This window comes from Dermacentor albipictus, chromosome 10 (assembly GCF_038994185.2).
Source record: "Dermacentor albipictus isolate Rhodes 1998 colony chromosome 10, USDA_Dalb.pri_finalv2, whole genome shotgun sequence".
In the NCBI taxonomy this organism is placed as follows: Eukaryota; Metazoa; Arthropoda; class Arachnida; order Ixodida; family Ixodidae; genus Dermacentor; species Dermacentor albipictus.
In genome coordinates this window covers 95291636-95300070 of record NC_091830.1, presented here as the reverse complement: position 1 = coordinate 95300070, position 8435 = coordinate 95291636, and positions in this window count along the sequence as shown.

Genomic DNA, 8435 nt, shown 5'->3' with positions numbered 1-8435 from the left:
GTGGCTGTTGTGTTGTGTTGTTTGTTTGTTTATTTGTTTATTGACAAAACAACGCTCAAGAGCGGTTTGTCTTGGTGCCAAGGCAAAAGGCTGCATTAAAAGCCACCTGACTAGGCCTTTGCATTGACTAGGCCAGCCGCATTTGGACAGAAGCGAAATGCAAGCACGTTCGGGTAATTACGATTTGTGTGCATATTCAAGAACGCCTACGTGGCCCGCCGGCTCTCATGGGTAGTGTGTTGCTCCGGCACGCTGGATTCTACGATTTGACCGGATACTAGGAATACATTAAGACCTTGACGTACGAAAATTTAGCATATGCTCCAAGGAACCAAAAACAAATGCAGTTGTTGCGCAGGCATTCACCAAGTGCCAAATATCAAGTTCTCTACCTCCCCCTCATCGCCAGACGAAGTTTTGTGTTAGTATAGCTCGCCAGGCAACTCTTGAAGAATTACATAACGCAAAAAAAGAAAAACATCAATGCTGCCAGTGCAGCGAAGTCGCACTCACGTAAATTTACTTAGAAGCTGAACCCGAGGACGTAGCAGCGAAACTATTTAAGCACATACACTGACCACATACTCTAAATACAAGTGCGAGATGTAAAAGGGCACAGCAAAATATAATATAGCAGGTCATCGCGCGCCAGGTGATACTCTTCCGGCCGAGAGCGGAAACAAAAGGCTACATATGTGCAAGTGCTGCTGCTGCAGCAGTATTCGCATTATACCGCATCCACTAAAGCCTCAGTTTTCTTGTGAATCGTCCTATATACGGACTATACAAAATATGCTATATTCACATTTTCAATATTTCTGGGCTGCTTGTTTTGTTTTCATTACAATTGCTGTTCAGAGTCGCGATCCCACCTCTTATTCGGCAGCCTCTTTTGTATATGAGTCTGTACGTTAGATTTCCGCATGTTAATACAAGAAATATTCTATAGCAGGCAATGATGCCGAGGAAATCACATAAAAGTTCTGGTTGAAGTTCAAATGCAGAAAATAATGAAGAAAAGCGGAAATGAATGTGGAGGAAAAAATAAACTCTCGTCAGTGGGGAGCGAACCCACTACCTTGGTTTCACACTAGAGATGCATTGCCGAATGTGCTACAGCGACGACCATTCATCTGTTCAATAACTGTGGTATCTATGTGTGCTAGATCTAGCCCTGGCTATGTTAGCCAGCGCCACTGTGAGAGCGATGGCGGGCCGATGTGAAACATCCTACGTTTGCTCGCTGGCGTCGCCTCACAAGGAAACTTAGGAGAGCACTAAAAGCAAATACTAAGTCAGGCTAAAGTGATAGATTAGTGCTCGAGAATCTCTAAGACGTCAATATTATCGTGAACAGAACCTTAATTGAGAAATTGAGGTAAGTGCAGGGCATTTTTAGAGACTCCCCCGGGACATTCAAGCACCTGCCGGATGACGAAAGCACTCCTCAGTTAAATTATCTCCCTAGTACTTAACTACTCGTTGCAAAAAAACATCTTTGTTTTGTATTATAAGATGAAATGCTTCTTGTCTAGTTTTATTTCAATTTTAGAAAAAATTACCGACGATTACGTTACTTCCTAATGCGAAATTTGAGCGCAGCAAATAAGCTGTTTCACCTTTTCGATAGATTGAGGCAAAGAAATCGAGCAACACATGTATGCGCTATCACAGAATTTTTTTTTTCACACGTATTCCTTTAACAAAGACTGCACTAACAGTTCTTGACAGTCATGAAGGAAGCTTTGTGGTCGGAGAAATAGACTGATATATGTTCAACTTGGTACACCAATGCTTGATTCTCAAAGACGAGATCTATACAAGTGCCTCGCGGGGTTGTCACAGCCGTGGGACGCGTTACGAGCGAGAGGAACGGGATGTTCTCCCGCATAAGGGTTAGGAAATTGCTGTTTGTCTTTATGTCAACATTAAAGTCCCCCACTACTAACATCGGTGTGGATCGATGGACGGTTAATGCGAGTTGCAGGAAGTGCACGACGTCTTTCGTGAGTGCGGTAGCGGACTCACGAAAGCGGTATCAGTCGGTCGCTGCTAGCGCTGGGGGGATGAAAGGGGGGCGGAGCTGGTTACGAGGCCGACGACAACGCCGACGCGAAACCCAGGAACGGACGCCAAAGAGCCATTTGTGTAGCCAGCCCTCCTCCACAGTCTCTCCTCCTCCCTTCCATCATCCTCCCTCGCCCGGAGAGCCGACAGCGCGCATGCGCGGCGGCGGAGCAGATTCGTCGGCGAGCTGGTTACGAGGCCGACGACGACGCGAAACCCAGGAACGGACGCCAAAGAGCCATTTGTGTAGCCAGCCCTCCTCCACAGTCTCTCCTCCTCCCTTCCATCATCCTCCCTCGCCCGGAGAGCCGACAGCGCGCATGCGCGGCGGCGGAGCAGCAGATTCGTCGGCGAGCTGGTTACGAGGCCGACGACAACGCCGACAACGCCGACGACAACGCCGACGACGACGCGAAACCCAGGAACAGACGCCAAAGAGCTGCGCTCTAAAAAATGAACTCATCGAAGTTGCCGTTGACAACGACGCGGTCTGTCGAAAGCTGTCGTTTTCCCTCGACTCTGCCCGCCCACACTTTCGCGTTTCAGTACTTTCGCGATCACGTAGTCTTACGCTGGTTTTGCTGGCTCGCGAAACTCGCACAAACTGCAAGTAGCAGAGAATTCAACTTCCACGTGATGTCGCGGGATGGCCGAACGGTCTGAGCCGCTTGACCAAAATGCAGCTGCAGCGGCGCATCCACCGCTCAGTCTTGACTCGGTAGCACCGTCTGTCGGGCGCCGTTTTACTCACTGACGGCAGCAAAGGGTGGCAATAGCGTACGCACCGCCACCACTCCCCCGGTTGCGAGGCGGGAGATTTGAATTTCAAAAAAATGATTATTCGAACCCTTCACATGCAATTTTCTCGTAAGTTTTTTCTTCGCATGAAACAAGCATTGAGAGGTTTCTGGAATTGTATTACGACAGTCCATGTGGACTTAGTATTTGCCTTTAGTGTCCCTTTAGGACACGTTGGAGGGTTAGTCCGTTTGAATCCTTGATATAATGGGCAAGCATGACAGAACGAGGACGTAGAAAGAAACAGACACACAGACACAGCGCTACTTTCAACTTTAGGTTTTATTTTTGCGCGCATCGAATAATATTACCAAACGAGCGGAAACAAACGAGACAAAAAAAAACATTCAGTGGTGCATGTCGACGAACCGTACACCTGTCTGTGGCATGATGAAAAAGTTAACTCCAAAAGTTACAGCAATAAAGCGAGGATAGCAGGCACGTGGCTAATAAACCGTCGTGTTCTGCCCAATGGAATCAAGGCTGCACAATTCGAGGCTGTCGCTATGAATGAACAAGGGTAACAAATGCGCTTGACGTTTTTGTTAACCACGCACAGGTGAAGCCAGCAGGCAACAAAGCATGAATTTTCTACCGAAGCAGTAACTTAATCAAATATTCAACGGAGAATTAATGAAAGTAATCACAGCACAGCTGTGTCTCACGTTAGGCCAGATATTTCAAAAGGATGCATGAGCGTGACCTTTAATAATGTACATTGAATTAGGATAGCGCGTTGGGCGAATTGGTTTAGCTTCATGGCATTAATGCAGCCCAAAGGACTAAAGCAAGAACCGGTGTATGGTTCACCGGTACTTGCTTTGGTTGCTTTGTTCGTGCTCTAATCTCCTTGAACTAAAAACACATGTATCTTCCTGTGCTTCGGTGCTTTGCACTGAATTCACGCCATAAACGACGCAACCCTGTGGTGCTATACTTTTATTGCCACCAACAAGACAAGAAAGCATCCCAGAAGTAAACAACGACCTCTTGCATCAGAGGTCAGTGTTCCTATGGGACACTGTGTGATTCGCGATGACCTAGCTGTTCCGAGGAATGAAGGACGCGTTGCATATAGCAGCACGACATGCCCTAGTGCTGAATCAGTAGTACTGAAGCATGTGATTGAAACAACAGATTAATGATTACTTGAGCTACAAGCCATACACGATTCAATCCTGGCTGTTAAATATGATGATTCTTCATATCTATATCGAATCGCTCAAGGGTGTGAAGCAATGAAAAGAAGCTAAAACAGATGAGTATATGAGACGATATTCTTAGATTTCACAAGTCATCTCAGTTCTAGTTAAAGGTATGCTGGATGAAGCAGCATAGTCAATAAAGCCTACTGCATCCGTAACTTTCCCGCCTCATTGTCAGTGCAACTACTTTCCGTCCCACCAACTGCCGCTCCCGAATCAACCCGCGCTATTGTTAATGACGCTTCTACTGCGTACGTACAATGAGCTCTTCGTTCTTTATTTATTCTTGAACTGAAGTACACAACTACAGCAAACATCTTAAACTTGAGGTGCCCGATGACACCTCAGCACCTTCAAAAACAGTTTTGAAGGTTAGAACAAGGTATCTTTCCAAGAGTTATGGTGTTCTACATTTGGTGTGAGCCATGTGGCAATTGAAACCGTAGAAATCACAAAAAACTTTGGCGATAATTGCATTCCGTTACTGCTTCGTATCACCAACAATGAACGCTGGTTCCGTACCGCGAAAACAACCTCGTGTTAGATACCGCTTTTGCAAGCGTCATTATGCTACTTCTTTCTACTGACATTTCAAGCCAAAATCCAGTGCGTAGCAACACTGCCAGAAAGCGACATGTGGCGATCAACACCTTCGTTGCAAGAAATGAAGTGCATCGTATGAAGCTATTGTTTCAACACGGTAGCTTCTCGTGGCCAGTTCTTGCCTTGATGTCAGGTATATCTGTAATAAAGACAAGTCGCGTTGTGAAGACGTTTTCTCAAGCGGCAATATTTTTCGAGCCCTATCGCCTCCCATGTTTCTCGTTACTGCGTTGTCTCGTATGCGTCACTGGGTCATTAGTTGCCATAGTTTTCTCAACTTGCTGTGGGTCAAGAAAACTGCAATGTCCTCACCAGATTCCCCTGTGATTGGGCCAACTGATATTTTCAAAAATCGAGCACCAACAGCAAGCACTGTGCCTTTTCTGACCACAGCAAGAGAAGGCTCAATCTATGGTATGACCATGCTAGCAGGTATACAGGCTTTACATGTCAGTGTCACTTTGGATCCAGAGTCAGGAAACGCTTTGCATTCACCGGCTCCCATGACAGCTCCGTTGAAAAACGGGCACTGCTGCTACGAGCCATCGAGCGTAATGGGCACATTGTGCAAGGCCGGCGGCAGTGGCCTTGAATGTCGTTGGAGTCGCTTACGATAGTGGCTGTGGTAAACGGCTGGCACGCGTAAAGCATTTGATGTCATATGCTCCAAGACACGACATTGGTAGCAAGCAGCTTGAGCCAGGTCTTGTTCACTACGTAAAGCTGGACCGCCGTACTGTGAAACGGCACACTGGTTGACGCTTACTAATGGGGTCTGAGATTCTTTCATAACCTCTTCTTGCCACTCAATGAAGGAGAATTCTGTGGAAAAAGTGTCGTTTAGGGCCGCGCTCCACGTTGTTCAAGTGGCGTACTAGTTTCCAAACGCGAGAAGCCAGGTTCATGCAGTACCTTTCAGCGTGCTAGTAGCTATCAGGCATGTGGTGACAACATCCCATGAAGAAAGCTGCTGTACTCGTCGCACTTCATCAAGCCATAAATTATATTAATAATGTGGTTATGCAAGCCGTCAAACTGCGGCATGGAAGATGAGAAATCCGGCAGTGTAGTCACCGTTGCTGCCGGACGAGGTAGCTGTTGAAAATTCAAGGCAAGACTCTACCAAGACTTGGTCGAGGGTCGATGCTCGTGCACCGGTTGTGGTGGACACGTTAGTTTCCGCTGGTGGGGTCAGTTCATGGTACTGCCGAATGTCAGCTTCCAATCCCTGGATTAGGTCCGCTTTCGAACCGATGGTGCCTAGCTGGCGACGTGCCAATTCTTCCCGTACGAGGTCGATGCCGCTGCGCGACATTGTCAGTGGGTCGATATGCTTTCAGACAATTGCTGGCACCTTATTGCGCACAGCCGGCTGTACGCAGGCGCTCACTATAACAAAACACAGTGAGCTTTCTTCGCGCTTGAGAAAACTCACCACCGATCGAAGGATTAAACCGAGAAATGATGGTCTTGGCTTAGATATAAGCGCTTCCACAGGGAAGCGCACGCAGACGCTCACTAAGAGCCGAGCGAAGGGGGGGAACAGCTGTGGTCAGGAATTAGAGAGCTTTAGGATCGCGTAAAATGCTTGCGTTAGCGTTACGGTGTTCCGCGCGCTAAACCTTTGCAGGACGCTGTTCGAAAGAGCTTTTGTACAGCGTAAAACAGCGACGTGCCATAAAGTGCAGAACGTCACCGCGCCATCTACGTGCGAGAAGTGAAAGCTCTTAAGATAATTGGCTCACCGTCTAGTTAAGAGCAGCCAAAACAGCATTCGTTGTTAGTCGACCGTTTTAGAATAGCGTTTGTTGCCTTACGTACGCTAAACGCAAGCCCTTTTGCGGGACGTTACGTTAAAATACAGGGCGCTGTCTTGTGGCTTGTGACAAACGTATCCAAGCCAGGATAATTCATTAACCACCGTACTTTCGTTTCCATGCGGACGCGTCTCGTCAGGCCTACGGACGCCAGAATTGCCGAACAATCTCAGAAATTAGATGCGCTATGCGCTCATAACTGGCGTTTCAGGTGAGTTCAGAGGAAGTGAAAGCTCATTTCAATAGTATTTGGCGATCGACGAGAGTGAGTGCGGGATATGGGTGCCGCCATGTTTGACGACGCTATTTCTTAGCGTCCGTGCTTTGCGAGCGTTAGCGCCTCCCACTAAATTCCGAAAATAGCGGACGCACGCTATGCGCAAAGCTACTATATTGTTCTGCGCGTGCGCCATGGGGCCCCGCTATATTTTAGTGTTTGATGTGGTGCCACTTACGCTATACTAAAAGTGTCTAATGACAGCCAGACTAGCGAAAGCGGGCTTGTTTGCCGGGTCTTTGGTGCACTGGCGTAGCTGAATGGCTTGGCGGTGGCACGGCCGTCGACTGCGCCAGATGTGAGGGCTGGGTGTGAAGGCTAGGGTTGTTAGCGTGGCAAGTCGAGGCGACATAAGCTCTTGAACCGAACACGTTTGTTACATTGCTGAACCAAAAATGGTCCGTCCGCGCCAGCGGTGGGAAAGAGAGAAAAAGAGAGGGCCTACGAGCCTGGGCCTCGCTTGGGCCTGGTGTCGTGTAGGCGCAAAGAAGGTGCTCGACGTGGCGCTAGCGATCAGTTACGCTAAGAAGGGGACTCACCTATACGGGCGCTCACCATACAATAGCGGGAGAGAGAGAAACAACTTTTATTGCGCCCTTAGTAAAGGTTGGTGCGCGCTGGCACCAGACGGGGTGGAAGCTTCTTCTCAGGTCCCATATGCGTCGAGAAGTTCCTGGCCCCTAGCCACCAGCGCGAGCTCGGTCAGTAGGTCGGCGCTGGGCAACAAGCTCTCCCATCTCTCGCGGGGGAGGCTGAGGGTAGGGATGGTGGGGGTTCTTGAGCTTAGTGCACTCTGCAAGAATGTGTGCCAGAGTGCCTTCTGATCGTCTGCAAAAGGGGCATGAAGTGTCATGCTCTGTTGGGAACATCTTGTGCAAGAGCGCGGGATGCGCTAGCGACCCCGCTTATGGTGTATCCACACGATGGCCGTCTCCGCGCTAATCTGTGCCGCGGACGCTTATTCCGCCGCCCATCCGGCTGCGAAGCGCATCCAGACGACGGACGGACTCAGCAGACGACCGCGCCGGAAAAATAAAGATGGCGGCACCGCCCGAAGCGACTGCCGTCCGCCTCGAATCTGCCAAGTCGTCGTCGTCCACTGTGTGGCCCATAACTTTCAAACTGAGGATTGTATTTGGCTTAAATTTGTGTCCAGATCTGAGAATGCCTGCCAAACGCACGAATGCCTGCCAAACGTTTGGCAGGCATTCTGAGATCATGAACAGCAGGTTGCCTTTATCCCTCAAGAGAAAAGTGTATAATAGCTGTGTCTTACCAGTACTCACCTACGGGGCAGAAACCTGGAGGCTTACGAAAAGGGTTCTACTCAAATTGAGGACGACGCAACGAGCTATGGAAAGAAGAATGATAGGTGTAACGTTAAGGGATAAGAAAAGAGCAGATTGGGTGAGGGAACAAACGCGAGTTAATGACATCTTAGTTGAAATCAAGAAAAAGAAATGGGCATGGGCAGGACATGTAATGAGGAGGGAAGATAACCGATGGTCATTAAGGGTTACGGACTGGATTCCAAGGGAAGGGAAGCGTAGCAGGGGGCGGCAGAAAGTTAGGTGGGCGGATGAGATTAAGAAGTTTGCAAGGACGGCATGGCCACAATTAGTACACGACCGGGGTTGTTGGAGAAATATGGGAGAGGCCTTTGCCCTG